We start from the raw sequence: 19,445 nt of genomic DNA, 5'->3' as shown, positions 1-19,445 counted from the left end.
AAAATGAATGCAGCACAGGTAGTATGTGACTAATATCCTTCATTTACAAATAATTCAGTGAAAGAAATAGGTGGTAGGAAAAAATGAGAAAAATATATTAAATAGATATCAAAGTGATGGGGATGTGAATGAAAGTCAATCCTTGTATTCTCTCCTTATCATGTAAAGTTTATCTGGTTGGGTTCAGTTAATGTTTATAAAACCCAGTTTACATTTCAGTAAAATGAGTCACAGAGAGGTTGAGTTGTTCAAAGTCAGCATGTTCCAGTTAGTTCATGCATGATCATCCAGGCCAGGCCAGGGTTCTGAGACATCTTTAGGTTAGAAGTGGTCAGTGAGCCTTAGATATTGGTGATATATATATATATATATATATATATATTTATTTATTTATTTATTTTATGATACTAATCCTTGAAATTCATGGTCCCAAAGTGCATTATTGGAGAGGGAGGTGAAATTGGGTGGAGGAAGCACATCAATTTCTGGAAACCTCTAGGACTGCTTTTCCCTGGACTCCCGTTTCAAAGCATATGACAAAAAATTTTGCCCCTCTTTATAACCAGAAGCCACAGAAAGACTGATGATAGGTAGATATAGATAGATTTTTTAATATGAAACAATTTATACGTTTGGTGGGGAAATTCTCCTGGCTGGGATATATTGAATTGTTTTACTATATCTTATGATTCTTTTTGATATCAAAATATCTCTTCAAATTTTAAGAAACTAGTTCCTATGCTTTGGAAATTTCTAGCAGTCAGGAATTTAATGATTTATTGAAGTCTGCCATTAGGGAATCATTATATACTGTGTGTTTTCTCACAACGATTTAAGTTAATGTTTCCAGATGACAACCATCAAAAAAAAAATGCATAAATAAGCAAGTACATAAAAATTTGTCAAGAAGATTATTTGTTTTGGTATTGTACTCAGTCTTAATGCTGTCATAAGTGTTAACAGGTGACACTAACTTAATTTATATTATTTTAAAAAATTCTTTTGGAATTGGTTTCCATAGAGGTTATTAATCCATACAACCAAATGATTTCACTTCGCTTGCTACTAAATTTCATTCCCTTTCACATGGACACAAAAACATTTGTAACATCTATTTTAGCTCAGAATCTGATAACAAATATCAGGTCTACTCTCTAATTACAGGGGCTTCATTCAGTGTTCATCACCCATATTCTGAATGCACTCATAAAATTAGTTTGGTGTATATGAAAAGAAAACAACTTCATTAAGAAAAATACGAATTTAACTCTGAAGACAAATAGAAACATTTTTTGATTTTTACAATAATAATTATTTTGAGTAAACAAAATAACCAATACAAATTATCTGACTTTTTGATGGATGGAGAGCTATAATTCTCTCAATGACATTCTTCAGTAATTTACTTTAGCATTTTATTCTTTGATTCTTCAAATAACCATTTCTCATTTTAAAAAAAGAATTTCTAAAAGGATGTAAATGATCCTTTGATATATACTTGATTTTTTTTTTTACAAAGAGAATTGAAAATTTTTGGACTATATTTCCTCTAATATTATACATATTACCTTAAAAAATTATTTCTAATCAATCCTAATTTCATTATATATAATAAAGCTAAAAACTTTAGAAACTTTTTCTAAAATTAAGTATCTTTAAGTAAGGCTTACAACTATTTGAGTCTTTAAAAAAAAAGTTCTTAGTTACTAAGCTATTATATCATATCTACTAGAGACCTGTAATTTATTCTAAAATTCCAACTAATAATCCAAAATGAAGAGAAAAATCAAAGTGTGATTTATTTTCTCTACATCAGATATTTTAAAATTTAAACACATAATGAAGTGGCAATTTCATTTTATCAAATAAAATGCACTTTCAGTTTCATTACTAGATAGACCAGCTGCTAACTTAGTATTACCACTGGCTCAGGCACGCAGAGGAAGTTTAATTTTCTCTTTGTATTCTGGTTGACTTCTTCCCCTCCTCCTTGCACACCTGGAGTATTATAAATGCAAGATTGCATTACATTTCCTCTTCTGTAACTTCTTCTCAATCAAAGCAAGTACAACAGAAAGAGAGTAACCATTTCCTACGGTAACATGCCTCCAACAGTTTATCAGCTCACTGTGGTATCATACCTTCCAATAATCTCAATGCAAGATATCTTTACAAATGGGTCCTGTATATTCTTTACACCATGAAAGTCATTAGCAAGGATAATTAACTGAGACTGTGGTGATGAATAGAGCTGCATTACTGATCAATGTAATAAAGAACAGAAGCCACTAATTACAGATATAGAGACTTGGAGCTACCGAGAAATGTAATTTAACATTGCTGCCCAGATTCCACACAGATTAATATAAGTGCACAATTAGAACAATAAGGTCTTCCCACAGATAATGCTTTTGGGATCATTCCAGGTGTAAGAAAATGTGCCCATCTGCATGAAGTGGCTTGTGATCTAGTAAGTACAATGCCTTAAGAAAAACTTCTAAAAAATTAAATATACCTAAATATTTTGCTAGGTACTCGCATCATAACCTTGGTCTTCTATCACGTAGTTTAGTAATTTCTTTGGATTTTCAAAAGGTTAAAAATAGTTTCACCTTTATATGAGTATACAAACAGCATAAATATAAAAATCTTTGTATCCATAGAGTTAGTTAGAATTGTCTGTTCCTTAGATACAAAGAAGGCATTTTTCAACTACACAGAAAGTAGTAAGTTGTAGAGCAGTGTTTCCCAAAATTACTTGATGATAAGAATTATATGAGGCCCTTGTTAAAATTCAGACTACTGGAAAGTACCCTGGGCAACGAGAATAGGATCTCGAAGGGGAAGGCTTAGGATAGTGATTTCAATGAGCGCTCTGGATGATTTTTAAAATTGGGCAACTTTGGTGCAGTAGAAAGAAATTAGTTTGGGGACTTTAATACTGGTTCTTTGAATCCTGAACTACCTTTTCATAGATGTGTACCCTAGTGAGAGCCATTTCTTCTCTCTTAGTCTCAGATTCTTTATTTTTAAAATATGGAAATATATTATCAGTACATATATTAGAAATGTGTATAACTTGCCTATTAATGTGTTTGTACATTGTACACATGCAGCAAATATCAGTTCCCTCACACTTTCTTCTTACCTTTAAGGGTTCTTTTTATTCAGTAAATATATATATAGTCTCACTAAGAGTAAGGAAACTATATATGTATGTTTCAAATCTATTATAAAGAAGAGGAAGTAAACTCAGGAAAACAGCCTTCTATTGGTCTTCCTGGCTTTTGTGTATGACAGCACCAAATGAACATATCTGCCTGGACAGTGCCCTTCTGTCATGCTTAGAATTTGGTAGCTGGTACATCCTCTAGTTTTAAGTCAAGAGAATTTTAACATAAAGCAGGGGTTTACATCCATTTATAGAAAATCATTTCTGATAACATTCTACTGCTAGCAAAAAATTTTAATAACGTCAGGTAACATATATAAATTTTAAAAAATCATCATTAAAAAGTTATCATACATAATATCAGCAACTATCCAAGTATTTAGAAACAGTTTCTCATTATTATTACTTTCATGGAATGCAAGAAAAATGTTTTGGAGTCTAGTACCATAATTTGGAGGCAGACTTAAAGAGATAATAATTTAAAAATGCTTATCACTGAGTTATTTTGCTATGATTATCTTTTTGCTTCTAATAAGATTATAACTGATATGGCAGCCTCTCAAAATTGTGTCAATAAGAAGCCTTGCTGGAAGAGTTTCCTCTTAGAAAGGGAAAATGCGGTCTTTTTCTCCAAAAGTATAATCCTCATCCTTGACTGGTAATTATACACCTATTTACTTGACAAATATTTCTTGATGACACACATATAGGCCAATTGGAAATAGAAAAATTATTTCGACACAGAAGAGGTCATAAGGATCTTCAGTTCTACAAGTTTTGCACATACATTTTTACAAAATGGCTCAATGATTGACAAAGAAAGGCACAACTGTGAATTCAGAGGAGGGCTAGATTACATATAGCCTGGATGACAAGCTAGGCACTATAACACTTCATAATTTATTTAATGGTGTAAGTCAGTTCATAGCTAACTGAGCTAATAATTAATAACAATTGGGCTAAATAAGAGCCAATAATACCAAAAAAGGTGTTTCCTAGCTTTTGTTTTATATTTATGTAATTTCCTGATATATATACCCACTGGTCAAATTAAGCCATCTCCAAAATAAAGTTAAATAAAAAATTAAAAACAATATTTTGAGTTACTCGTTAGCTCTTTTTTCTTTACTATTTTGCAACTTCAACACCAACCCATTTAAATTTATTTGTATTTTGACAATAATAATTCCACACATACATGGAGTTGCTTTTCACTATTCATCATACTGTCCACCTTTTATCAAACTGGCTAGTTTAAACTCTCATGCAAAAAATATCTTCTTACCATAGACTTTACTATCCACATTGTTTTTAATCTCACTCCTCGTAAAGATGCACTAACTCAATGACAATGTCAGGCTAAGCTTTTGCAATAAATTAATGAACAAAACAGCCCATGGAGTTTACTTCTTAATGGAGAGACATAAACAACAACAACAACAACAAAATATTACCTTAGAAAGTAATACGAGTGATAGAAATGATAGAGCCACATAAAGCAGATGATGGCTGAGGGAGAGTAGAGTGTTAATTAAAATAATCATGATAGGCCTCCACAGGATTGTCGTACTTGAGTAAAATGTGGAAGAGGTGAGGGACAGAATAATCCAAGCAGAGACAAGGACTAGCGCAAGGACCCTAAGGTAAGAGCATGTACAATGTATATTCAAAGGTGATATTTAATATCAAATAAGTTACTAATAGAGATAAAACCTCTAAGTCATGATGCATGCAAGGTATGGCTACTGGGGTTCTGCATTGAATTTATTACTTCAGAGCTTTAGGCTTCTAGTCAAACCATAGAGGTTCATATCTCTTTTCAATTAACTCTATTAATCCTCTTCTACTCTGGAAAGGAATCCAAAATTTTCAGCCACAGAAAAGTTATTCTGTCATGAACTCTTTTTGAAGTTGGAAGACAAACAGAGAAAAATGACAGGATAGTCAAGGCGTATCCTGAATGTTTGAAGCAACAAAAGTAACAGAGTTAGAAAACACCAGTTCCAATTTAACAGTGATGATATCCTTTACCCAGAGACATTGATATTCCCCATATCATTCTTTTTATGTAAATCCTAAAAATATAAATAAACAGCAAACAAAATGCAAATTATATAATTATTTTGCCTCCCTCTCAGACTCAATGATTAGCATGGGTTCAATTTTTAAAGAGATGAAAAGAACAGAAAGAATAATAAAAGATTGGGAGTTGTAAACAATAGCAAAACTAGGTACCTGAGGCAAAATCATTGAATTAGACATAAAGGAAACCTTTGAGTTTTCAAGAAGTCTGTAAATGGAAGTTTTAGGCTCTATCATTCTCACAATAGAATAATAAGAGCATTCTCTGCTATTAGCTTCAGCTTTTTTCTAAAAGTACCACTTTATAGATCTTATTATTCTCCCACAGATAATTTCTATGTCTAGTAAAACAGAGAACATTACAGAGGTATGACAATAATTTTATTGCTCTTCAAAGGCTAAGAAAAGTATTTTTAAAAGTTCAATATTATAAATCAGTGACTGGCATAGAGTAAATATTCAATAAATGTCAGCACCTTCTCAACGCCTTTTCTTCACTTGTTCTCATTTTATATGTGCAACTAATTATACAGTTATTTAGAGATTTCTAATGAGGCTCTCCCTTGTGCATTAAAAAATGGGTTGAAATAACATTTGATAGAAATATATTCCGTAAGTGGTTCTGTGTTACTGTCAATAGTGTACTGCTTCTGCCCCTAGACACAGAGATGCAACACCTCTCAGAGGCTCACTTATTACCATATCTAATTAGTTTATTTACCTTAATTAAAATTTTGGCAGGTTTTATTCAAAACCTCACATTTTAACTACACAATAAGAAATTTATAGGTACTTATAGGAACACTGAAAAGCGTAGCTTGAGAAGAATATGAAACCACTAAGATAAAGACACCCCTTAAGGAGTAAGGAGATTAAGAAGTCTTAAAGCTAAAGGGTCTAGTCAAGGCTTCAATAGCTCACCATCAGCACCCCACCCTCCTCCACCAAGTAGTCCTTCACCCTGTCTGTGATAGGAAAAAAATGTTTAGATCAGTTATTTCAAGCAGTCATGAATTGTAGAGAAAGCACTGGAGTTTCAGTTATATGCCAAAAGATAAAACATCTTTTTAAATGCCCTTTCTTACTCACTAATTGCTTTATGTGTTTACTATTTAAAATGGCTACAATATAAAAAAAGTTTAGTAAAGAAGAAAGCAAATCATGAGAAAGGAAATAATATACTCAGGGTTAAGATTAGCAGCCAGAAATACCCACTGTAAAGTCCTGAGTAGATGTAGAGATGTACTAAAATGTTGACTCTAAAATTCCTGGTGGTCAAAGCAATCAGCATAAAATTCAGAGATATAGCCTCTATAAGATTAGAGAGGCAGGGACAGAGGGGAGCCGGTATTTGAAAGAGATATACCTTCTACTGATAACAGAGGCCTAATAGAAATGTCTCCTTTGGGATACTGTAAAGAAGAAGCTGTTCCATATATTGACTGATGTCCTCAATAACATTCACACAAAAGGAAAGCTAACAAGTTTCTTTTGATTGTTTCTTTTAACATCCAGAACAAAAGCTGGTGGTAAATGCTTATGTGCAATTCAGAGAGCAATTCTATCAGGGGCTAAGACATTGCTATCCAAGTATATAGTTCCTTGGTTGTCTCAAACCCAGATTTAGTCCATTGGGATCTAAGAGAAAATAACCTTTTTAGGTGTAGAAAGTGCATTCATCATGATGGGAAGAATGTCTTTATTTCATTCTTTCAAAAGTTACAGGATTAAAAAAAAATTTAAGGTAATTCCCCAAATTAAGCTCCAATAGAAGTAATATCATACTTCTGTAAAGTATGTCAAACGGTATGATGGTTTAATGATCAGTGTTCCAAAAGGGAATCACCATGAGAAATTGCTGTTTTGAATTTTTTCTTCCTGAGGCCAAAGCGGTAGTAGCATTTTTATCTGGCCATATTCTCTATCAAGGTTCACTTTGAAAACTTCAAAGGCCATATTTGGAAAAAGAAAATATCTCTCATTTTCATTCCTCTTCCCTTTGAGCCAGCATGTAAAAATGGCAATCCTTTTAATCCCAGGGAAAAATACTTTTAGACAAACTATGTAGGTGTTCTTTTTTTTCCTGGGAATATATTAAAAGTAATGTAGAAGAACTATTATAAGTAATGAATTGGCACAGTAAGGCATTAAAAACAGAACAGGTAGAAATCATCATAGTTCTCTACCAATTTAGACTTCTTACATTTAAGACATGACACATTAATGGAAGCCTTTAGGGCAACAATAAAGTTAAATAATATACTCAAAGATAAAATGATCTAATTTTTCCTTTTAATAACAATTACTCTACATATTACTAGAGACTATAAAATAGTAATAGATCGATTTAGGATGCTAGCATCTTATATGAAATATATTCCCATTGTATATGAGTGCATTTTAGTTCCAATCTTTTTTTTTTTTTCTTTTTCCAGCATCAAGGGACTGCTGCTTTGGGAATAAATGGGACACCTACATGAGGACCATAAAACACCGAGTTTTGGCAACCAAAATTTTCCATTCATCTTATGATTTCAGTGGTTTCATTCAACATTCTACCACCTCACTGAAAAGCAGGGCAATGGTGAGGAAACTACCAAGTGTTATCTTTGAACTAAGGAGTAACCTACTTTAAAGTGTCCTGCCATTAGTTACAGATAACCTAATATATGTTCCTGTATATTTTTATTATATTTTTCCTGTTACAAAATCTTCAGAGAAAGAATTTCTTAGAGTAAGTTTTTAATTTAAAATTCTCAAATTTGCTTTTTATTGCTACCAGTACCACCTTTCAGATAATTTTTAGTAGATTACTATGTGAAGTTTTACAAGTTTATATATTCTTATATAAGACAGAAATTTCCCAGGATGGTATTAGTATTATTGATATATCATGGCAAAACTGATTAGACAACATAAATCTGAATAACCCTTTTATACATGAAGTAAATAGCCATGGATATAAAAATAATATTATTGGGCTTCCATAGATATTATCTTAAATATTCTTTATACTTATTAACAGATTTTTCTGAATACTTGACTCTATGTGCATTTTATATTAATATATAAACCAGATTAATCTAATTTCTCTAAATCCTAAGAAAATCTCCTAATAATATTCAAATTTTAGATTTTACAACTAGCCTGAATTTCAGATTCTGCAATTCCCAAATCACTGAAAATCAAAATGTTTTCTAACTTATGGCAAAATCTGATATGAACAGACTCTGATGCTGTATATGCAGTCTTTATTAATCACACTTAGTTTGAATATTCATATATTTTGCTGCCAAAATATGTGCTCAACCAGATTCCTCAATGGATATAACATGTGCAATTTATTACCTTTCTTAAATGCAAAATATTCAGGCTTCTGTTCCCAGGGGATACTGGGCCTGGATAGATATATCACTGTGGGTAGACAGATACATTAAATGGACAAGTTGAATGTAAAATAAATGGAGTAATCATTTAACCCACTGAATAAAATAATAATTTATGAAACCATACTGATATAAACAAATGCGTAAAGAGAGAGCTCTCCTTACAATAGGAAGCTAGTTCATATATGTATATATATTATAATATAGTATCATATATTGTATTGTATATATAATGTGTAGTTATAATTATATATATAAATAATATACATAATAATATGTAATGAATGTATTATAAAAATATATACATATATAATTATAAAATCATCAATGGTTGATAATACTGGTGACTGAAGATTTGATGAGCATCAAGATTTTTAAATAGTTTCAAAATATCTTCTTACTATTCCTAAATTGATCACATAGGAAAATATAGTAAATTTATAGTGAAGAAACCTAGTAGACATCACCTTAACCATGTGACCAAATTTAATATCACCAATACTGAGACAAAAAAGAATCATTTTCCTCTTGATTTCATTTATTGAGAATAAAAGACAAAAAAAATCACTCAGAGTATTCTGTCACAAATGTATACAGTGAATTTGATTATGAAAAAAAAATCATATCAGAGAAACTCATATTGAGGAATATTCTGCAAAATAACTGATCTTTATTTCTAAAAAAAAAAAAGAAAAATTCAAGTCAGGAAAGACAAAGGCTGAAGAAATGTGCCAGGTTATAGAAGAGACATGACAAGAAAATGCCATTCCAGCTCCTATAACTTTGATAGAGATGATTGGCAATGGAGTTTATTCCAATCAAAAAGAAAGAAATAGTCCTGAATATTATCAAGTATATGAAAATGGTGCTAATTTTGAAGCAAATGAAATTAACTTTTAAGGGAAATAATTTAATAAGACAAGTTAAAAAGTGCCCTTCTATGGCCACTAATGGCTGGAAACGGTAGAAGAAAAAGAAGCAAATATGTGAACATAATGGAAGAAAATGAGAGACAATAAAAGAAAATGAAATACAGGCAATTATAGTGAGGAAAATAAAAGTCATCTAGAAATATTGAGTCCTAGATATCCAGGAAACAATTAAGTGAGTTACTGTAGTATGGTATAAACATAATTGGTTTTAGCCAATAGAAAAAACAGTTTGAAATAGTTAACATTTAAGAAAATTTAAATGACTCATTAGGAAGCAGAATATATAAAGTTTCGAAAAGTAAAGCAACTTTAAGTAAAAAGTGCATGTTTTGTGAGAAACAGATCAGATCCTTGAATAATTTAATGACTCAGAGTCCACATTTGGGTCTCAAGCACATTTTCCTGATAAGATATTTCAGTTGTGAAGGATTTTGCAATGTGCCCGTCATGTTAGTTTTATATATTTAAATAAATATAAATAAATAAATAAAGCATGAAAGAATGAAGGAGAAATTTTCTTCTGCAATGAAATATACATATATGCAATTAGCTATTACTTCTATATTTTTTGTCATTAATGATAATGACCATCCACCAAGCCAGAACTGGAGACTAACTCTTTTGTCTCCCAGAATCTCCTCATTAAATGAACCACTTGGACATGATTTTTCTTCTTTTCATTTATTGTTAAAATAATACTTCAAAATTTTATAGTTTATCTAGTAGATTAATTCCTTATTTTCTAAATTTCTTTTCTGATTCCTACTTGATTCTTATTAATTCATCATTTCATCTTTCACATTCCAGAAAGTCTTGTTTTTTCTTTAAAAAAAAAACTGTACTGATGCCCTCCCATTGCAAAAATTTCTTTAAAAAAAAACTGTACTGATGCCCTCCCATTGCAAAAATTTCTTTAGTGGCTTCTCATTGCACGTGGAATGAGGTTCAATTCATTATCATTGCCTATAGTTTTGAATAAAAAAAAGTCAACACAGTTTTTAAAAAATTAAAATTCAGATGCTTGAAATTTTAGTTATCTTATAAGCCTTATATTTATACATGATCAGTGAACAGAATTACATACTACTACAAATAATAATAATAATTATTATTATTATAGTTATTCATCTTGGCTTCAGTAGAGGGTGCCATTTCTGTAAAAAAAATGTAATTGGATTATAGATATTAAAATCACCAGATGGGGAACTGTGGTACTAGTAATGTTCTATCTATCTTTTCTTTTTTTTAATGGCTTTATTGGAGTATAATTGCTTTATAATTGTGTGTTAGTTTCTGCTTTATAACAAAGTGAATCAGCTATACATATACATATATCCCCATATCTCCTCCCTCTTGTGTCTCCCTCCCATCCTCCCTATCCCACCCCTCTAGGTGGTCACAGAGCACCGAGCTGATCTCCCTGTGCTATGCAGCTGCTTCCCACTAGCTATCTATTTTACATTTGGTAGTATATATATGTCCATGCCACTCTCTCACTTCATCCCAGCTTACCCTTCCCTCTCCCCGTGTCCTCAAGTCCATTCTCTATGTCTGCATCTTTATTCCTGTCCTGTCCCTAGGTTCTTCATGTTCTATCTTTTGATCTGAGTGCTGGCTATATAGGTCAGTTCAGTTAGGGAAAAGCCATCAAGTGTAAAATTATGGTTTTTGCAATTTTTGGTATTATATAATTATAGTAAAAATGTTAACAACTGTTTGGAGATTTAGGGTAAAAGGTACAATAAAGAGGAGGGAAAAGGGATGAAAGAAAATATATATTAATATATTCTCATTTTAATTAAAAATCCCATGAAAGATCTAAATTTTCCATGTATGATTGTTAATTTAAGGTTAATTTATCTTAATGATTATCATGAGGTTCTTATAGTAGCACTTAAATTACACATAAAATATATAATCCTAATATAGCTATTTATTTTCTAATCAAGAGCATAAACCTTCCAAAAATTCCCTTCTACATCTTTATAGCTGAATTTATTTCTCTGATTTTTTTGTTTTTTTTCAAATCGTGTCCTTCAATACAGAAACCGATACTGCATTTATCCGTATTTATTTAGGTCTTTCCTCAGCCCTACTGCCAACCCATGTGTCTTATTCTTAGCTCAGTGAGCTGGCACTAGTTTTGTACCTCAAGATGTTTACTCTGGCTAATTTAGCTAGTGATCTTCTAATGTCTGGTGTTTGGCAATAAAGTCCCAGTTGGAGTTTTCAACCAACAGCAGTTTGTATTTAGTTTCTGAATCTCTGTTTTATAGTCTTAGTACCTTCCCTTCTACTACATGAAGACAATTGCTCCTAGGGACACCTGAACCTGAAATGAACTGAAAATATTTTACAGCTTTCAACTTGCCAGCAGTAGAAGAAATATTCATACCAATCCCAGCACTCTGAACAGCTGTTGCTATAAGGTGATGTTGCTAAAGAATCCCAAAATAGAACAAGGCAAATACCATCACTACAAGGTTTCCACTGTTTTGGAGATATCCAGCTGGAAACTTAATTGTAATTTAAACAGAGAATGCAGAAACAGCTTTCTTGCATCTATTCACCATAGTTTTATTGAATTGGATAATTTAATCAATAAGTCACAATACTCTCTAGTGCTGTGCTATGTAAAATTCTGGAAGCAGAGAAATTTGATCTTTGCTGCCTATTTCTTCCATCTTCCTGTATTGCATTCCTCTAGGATTTAGGTAATATATCTCCCATTTTAATTAAGTCTTTATACACATGCAATCTATTTTCCGTTCTTTGTGTTAGCACCCTACCTCCAAAAACCGCCAGGAACACCGCTGTGTTTATTCTTGTTTGCAGCATTAGGGCATACATACAGTGAAATGTGAGGTGTCTTGGTAAGAAGGTGTATTAGAGTTCTCCAGAGAAAAGAGAACCAAAAGACTATATATATATACACAGGTATTCCTCGCTTTTTGAATGTTTGCTTTATGCCACTTTGTTTTTATGAAAGACCTGTATTAGTACCTGTTTTCACTAACCAACAGAAATCTAAAGAGGTTTTTCACTTTTAGGAAAAAATTGCTTCTTTGCTTTAGGCCATTTCAACTTACAAACGTTTTCATAGGAACACTCTACTTTCAGAGAAAGAGAATGAGAGAGAGGGAGAGAGAAAGGGAGATATTTATTATAGGAACTGGCTCATGCAAGTTTTGAGGCCAAGACGTCCTACAACCTACCATCTGCAAGCTGGAGAACCAGCAGAGCCAGTGGTGTAATGCAGTCCAAGTCCAAAGATCTGAGAACCAGGAGGTTTGATGACTGAGGACAGGAGATGTCCCAGCTCAAGCAGAAAGAGAGCAAATTCATTCTTCCTCTGCCTTTGTGTTCTGTTCAGGGCCCTCAAAAGATTGGATAATGCCTTCCTACATTGGGGAGGGCCATCTGCTTTATTCAGTTCACCAATTCAAATGCTAATCTCTTCCAGAAACACCCTCACAGACACACCCAGAAGAATGTTTTACCAGCTAACTGGGCGTCCCTTAGCCTAGTCAAATTGACATGTAAAATTAATACCATCACAGTGGGTATTAAAAAGAAGCCTATTATACAAGTTAGGCTTTGGTTGAGTTGTTTGGAGGAGTGTTTAAGGAAGCAGTAGCTTGCACTGGATTGTATCCTATCAGGAGCAGGAAGCAATTCTATGATAGGGTATCTCAAAACATCTTATCCATGACAATGATACACCAGAGTGAGGCTAATCCTGTAATTATTGAAGAAACAGCCATTGCTCATATTAACCAGGGAAGGGTTATACTTGTGAAGCTGTGGGTTGGGTAGTGCTTTGTCTATGCTCAGCCATGATTAAGGAATGGTCTTGTTTTTGTCTTTATCCATAAAGATCAAAGAATGGTCTTATCTGAATTTGAGGTTCTGTGAAAAAGTTTATTTTCAGCAGGAGACGCGGAAACCTAGCTGTGAGTGCCAGGACAGCTTGAAGCAACACTAAGGCCTGGCTGAGAGTTACGAGGCCACAGCCTGCATGTCAGGGGCTTGCTCTTTCTCACTTGTTTCTATTAAAGAATGTTAATAGAATATTCCATTGTAAAGTATAAAATGTAAAAAGAAAATCATAAGAAAATTTAAGAATTCCTCATAAAGGTATTTATTCATGGATTCATTCATCTATTTATTTTTGGAAATTAAGGCAACACATTCAATTTCCTTGCAATCATATGATCTAAAGCATATGTGGTGGTCATTGGCCAGAATACGATTTTTTTAAGGCCTTCTATAATTAAACTTCAGTTCAGAAATACATCATATTTAGTGCAAATTTGAGAAAACTTATTTCTGGCCTGAGCTCTTAACTCATGATAAATACATCTTTACCTCATCAACCCTTGATCACACTCAATCACTGTTTCAGTGGCAGGGCATAGCCAGTTTTAGCAGCTTCTCTAAAGGTCCCCTGTTCTAATGTGGCCTGGCCAAGTAAAGTAACTGTGGGCCATGGTGGGCTCCTTTCTCTTCTCAGGCTGGGCTATGCATGATGAGTGTCATAACTTGGCCAACTCCAATGCACGCTTATGCCCCTGCACATTTTCCACCTCCACATCTTAATTCATGAACCATGTGTGCAATAATGCTTGATCCAGATCCTCCCAATGGCTGATCCCAAGTAATGGCTCTTCCATTTAAATTGGTTATACCTGGGTCGAGATCCAAGCTCTTCTCAACTGCCAAGTACTGGGGAGGAAAAGCTCCATTTACCTCTACCAAATCCACGTCCTTAGGACTCAGTCTTCTTTTCTTTAGTGCCCCATTGGAGGTAGGGACAAAACCAATATCTATGACAGAGATCACATCTAGATACAAAATAGCTCACAATTCTTGTCAGTGTAATGTTATGCTTTTTAGCAGCATCTTTACAAGCTATGAAAGCATCAGATACTTCTGGTACATTCCTTACACTGATGGTCCCTTCGTCCTTGAAAATTGGAGGAAGTTTATTTAACTGCTCCAGGCTCGTTGGGACCAAACTGGCTCATGACTTGCATTGTTTTCCTGTCCTTGTCTTTACCTCAACTGGTACCATCTCATTATTAAAGTAGCCAGCATCTTTAGCAGCTTTCCATCTCTGCTCTGACTACAGGGTGTATTTGTTACATTTTTCTCTGCTAATTTTATGTTTTGCAGCAAGATTCTTTGCAGTAATTCCCATGGGGAGTTGGAGACGCTGCTCTGTTAATGCTGCTTGCAAAGAATCTTCCAGCTTGAGATCTGATCAAAACTTGGCTCTAAAATGCACGTTTCTGACACAGTAAGGAGCCATATTTTTGGCTGTTCCACACAAGACAACTTCAGCATCTTTAACACACATTTCCTGACATCCATTCACAATGGACTGGAAACCAGAGCCACAGAGTCTATTAACAGTGAGAGCTGAGGTCTCTTTCGGAACTCCCACATCAAACTGATGTGCCTTGCCAAGTATGCAGCATCTGAAGAGCTATTTGCCAGTTTATTATAAAGGATACAACTAAAGAACAGACAAATAGAAGAGATGCATAGCGCAAGATATGGGGAGGTGGGGTGTGGACCTTCCACACCCTCTGGGCACCCACCTGCCCCAGCACTTTCATTTGTTCACCAACTTGAAGCTCTGATGGGTTTATTCTTCATTCATAACAGAAGGATTTGCAAAAACAATGGAATTCATTTTTAATAGTAGAATTTTTGTTAATCAAATTCTGGAGAGGACAGTATCATTTGATGCAATGGGAGTTATAGGTAGAAGTTTTAATCTGCCTCTAAAAATTTGGCAAATATAAGGTTAATCTCCCCTGCCCTCCTAGTATTTGCACTTGAGATTTTCTTTATATTTAGTTTCTAAGTTAAAGGAATCCTGAATGAGAGGAATTGAAGACACATGTTTAAAATATAAAATTATAATTTTCAGTGCCATCACTATATTATATTTTAAAAGTTCTATGTCTTATGCTGCATTCATAATACTTCTATAGTATATAGTTTAAGAGCCATCTTATCTTACTCGATTGGAACAATTATTTGGTAAGTTAATTGAAAAGTAGGTTAAAGTAGGAACCATATACAAACAAAAAATGTATGCATACCTTAAAAATTTTATTTCAAGTTAAAACATACGCATGCACCTTATGATGTAGGGACAAAGCCTTTCTTTGAAAGTTAGTTTACTGATTTATTTTCCACATTTTGCATAAAAGACATCCTAAGGCCTCACACAACAACTAGCAATGGTTTCATTAGGTAAAGTAAGAAGGGCAGAAGGTGTGGAGCAAAAGAGAGGCACTTATTAGCCACAGTTATTCAGTTGGTATATTTTCAAAAGGGAATTGAAACCTTCAATTAATCTCAAAGATTATATGAAGACATATTAAGAGAGTTTCTGTATGTTCTATAAATAAAGTGGATACAGTCCACTTAATGAATAAGGCTTTTATATATTATCTGCAAGGGCTTATAATTATTTTTAAGTATTTTATAGCCTTATGTCATAAATCTTAGTGTCTATCCATTAGGTGGGTTTCTGTTGTTGTTGTTTGTTTATATATATATGTGTATATATGTCCCCTTTCCTTACTTAAGGTACCACTGCAAAGTATTTTGGGAAATTTAGAATAGAAAGCAGAATTCTCAACAGCAGGTCCATTTAGTTGGTTAAAATATGTTTATAACTAATCTTTTAAAATATATACTTGTAGAAATATAATTTTCAGACAATGTTCATCTATTATATATATATATATATATATATATATTTCCCCCATAAACACCAATTATATGTTGACATCGATCCTACTTGTTAGCTATGCTGTCAGTCAAAACAGATCTGACTGCTCTGTAATGGCATTTGGCAGAAGTAAATGGAGATTAGGGGATAGAGAGATCAGTTCAGGCCTCCAGGACAATCTGTAGCTTTCAATTCCAGCCAATCAGTGACACCTGCATGTGGTAATCATTCTCCTTGGTTACAAGTGCTGGCAGAAACTAGAGACGTGTTTTTCAAGCTTAAGCAAAACGAGCTAAATATAAATGTGAAAATCCTCTTCATTGTAGAATTTTCATCTTCTTTTGAGGAAAAAAAAAAAGGACAAAAAACAGGGTTGTTTTATTCATATTTTCAATTATTTTGTAGTAAGGTCAATTAAGCTTAAACACACCAATGAAGGATAAGCATGTTGGGGATAATATTTATCTTCTTGGGCCCATGACAAGAATTCAAACTGCAGTCCAGTATCCAACATGGGACTTTAAACGGCTGTGCTGGTGCCCACTACACCAGTCTCCTTTTTAGTTACTTGTTAGAGCTGTGTGAACCTTTCATCTTGTGAAACTTGCCAACCTCAGGAATATTTTATGAGTTACCAGCTTTGCAACTTTTGTAGAATACATTCAAACATCACTTTTACGGGCAGCAGAACTGTAAAATGTCTCTCCAAAGATTAAAGAAAAGTATATAAAAAGGAAACTATGGAAAGAAAACTAGTAGCATTCTCCCATCATTTCCCAGCAAACTCTTGTTTTCTCTAACTTTAAATGAAGTCAGGCCTCGACTTAGGGGTCAGCAGACCATCCTTCTGAGGTTATCATTCTCAGTTGAATCTGTCTCCAGAAAAGCAAAAACACTACAGGTAATAAGCTTCTTCCATTTTTTTCATTCAGGTATTTAACTGCCATTCTTGGGTAAAATAAGACATTACTTTATAATACAGTATTTTTCTTTTTCTTTTCTCCTCTTTTCCAACTAGTTATCCCTAATCTTTTAACAAATTCTCATATAAAAATGTAATATTTATTTAATAGATGATGAAATATGCCAAAGTTTTTTTTTAATAAAGATCAAAGAGCTTGTAAGAAAGCCACACTGTTTTTCCAAATGTGAACAGTAGTGCATTGTTATAATGCCTGTGGAAACCCAGAAGGGCAGCTAGATGCTAGATCTGGTGAACAGGATAAGCCTGGATTCAGATCTTCAATTAAACCCTTTTGAAAATTTGACCTCAGAAAGATTAAAACTGATTTTGTAAGCAGATTTTGGGGAGCATACCTACACAGTTGGCCTTACTTATGGCAAAAAGAGGAAAACTAATAATTATAGAACACCTAGTACATTCCAGGGTCTCAGAGTCACAGATAGTTTTATTTGCTATCTTATATCCATTCTCCTTCTAGATATTATTTGAGGTCAGTTTTAGAGTCTCCATGGGAATTTGTCCTTGGGTTCTTTCAGAAGAGGAGCATGCATGAGACAAATCAAGCAAATATTGAATGGTGAAAATTCAGAATCTGTCTATTGAATGAATGTCAGAAAATTTGGAGAATTTATAAGTGGTAGTTCTTTTTTCTCCTGAACTAGAAATTTAGGAGCTACTGCCATCTTGCTACCAGAAAGAGAGTCTGAGGGTAGTTGTTCCTACTCACTGAAAACAAAGTCAAGATAAGATCAGAGAAAAACCAAGACCTAGAATATTGTTTAAGCCACTGCATCAAGCTTGATCAGAAGTCACTTCTATCCACGGACTTTTCAAAGGATCAAGCACTGGATATGAAAGCCACAGCACAGCCAACTGCACATATTTGTAAACTACGTGGCCAGCAGAAGCAACAGCACCCAACACTTCCTACTCCCCACATAGCAGAGAAAGTTAGCTCTCCCAACTTGCCTCTGTTAGAGTACACAAGATTTTATCAGCATGTTGTTCTTGAAAGGGAAGTGTCAGTTGTTTTCTTTAGAAGAAGATGGAAAGAGAGAAATGAGTAATTGCTGCTCATCTTTCAGATATAATAACCGGTTAACATAAGGACACGATTCACTGCAATATGTCTCACACGCTATGAGTGGCTCAAACTGGATAAAACTATGGCTTAAAGCAGAAAGACAAACTGAAGGCCCACCCAATCTATCCAATTTACTTTAAAGTAATTATTAATAATCCCTTTAAAAATGATAAATCTGGAAAAAGCCTAAGCCAGACAGGATGCCAGGATAATAGGTATAAACCAGCACTGTCCTGCAAAGGAAATTATCAACAAAACAAAAAAGACAACCTACTGAATGGGAGAAAATGTTTGCTAATGATATGACCAATGAAGGGTTGATATCCAAAATATATGAACAACTCATACAAGTCAACATCAAGAAAACCCAATCAACTCGATTAAAAAATGGGCAAAAGTCCTGAATTGACATTTTTTCAAAGAAAACATACAGATGGCCAACAGGCACATGAAAAGATGCTCCACATTGTTACTAATCAGAGAAATGAAAATTAAAACCACAATGAGATATCACCTCACACCTGTCAGAATGGCAATCATCAAAAAGACCACAAATAACAAATGTTGGAAAGGATGTGGAGAAAACACTTGTACATTGTTGGCGGGAATGTAAATTGGCATAGCCACTGTGAAAAACAGTATGGCAGTTTCTCAAAAAACTCAGAATAGAACTACCACATGACCCAGCAATTCCACTTCTGGGTATATATTTGAAAAATACAAAAACAGTAATCTGAAAACGTACATTCATCCCAGTGTTCATAGCAGCATTGTTTACAATCACCAAGGTATGGAAGCAACCTAAGTGTCAACAGATAAATGGATAAATAAGATGTGGTATATATGTATACAATGAATACTACTTAGACATAAAAAAAGAATGAAATTTTGCCATTTGCAACAACATGAATGGACTTGGAGGATATTAGGCTAAGTGAAATAAGTCAGACAGAGAAAGCCAAATACTGTATGATATCACTTGTATGCAGATTCTAAAAAAGTAGAACTAGTGAATATAACAAAAAGGAAACATACAGATATAGAGAACAAACTAGTGATTACCAGTGGGGAGAG

At 33.5% G+C, this 19,445-nt stretch overlaps 1 pseudogene across 1 annotated transcript in view; it reads right to left on the bottom strand.

The window, feature by feature from the left end:
* Positions 1-14,081: 14,081 nt before the first annotated feature.
* The window catches only part of LOC309825356 (3-ketoacyl-CoA thiolase, mitochondrial-like), a 50,134-nt pseudogene continuing 44,770 nt past the window's right edge, over positions 14,082-19,445 (bottom strand). The window contains exon 3 of the transcript in view: positions 14,082-15,090. The product of the transcript in view is annotated as a 3-ketoacyl-CoA thiolase, mitochondrial-like (transcript). The remainder of the gene's footprint in view (positions 15,091-19,445) is intronic.

This window comes from Grampus griseus (assembly GCF_964374135.1).
Source record: "Grampus griseus genome assembly, chromosome: 7".
In the NCBI taxonomy this organism is placed as follows: Eukaryota; Metazoa; Chordata; class Mammalia; order Artiodactyla; family Delphinidae; genus Grampus; species Grampus griseus.
The sequence above is the reverse complement of the archived record's forward strand: the minus strand, read 5'-3'. Positions and strand labels throughout refer to the sequence as shown.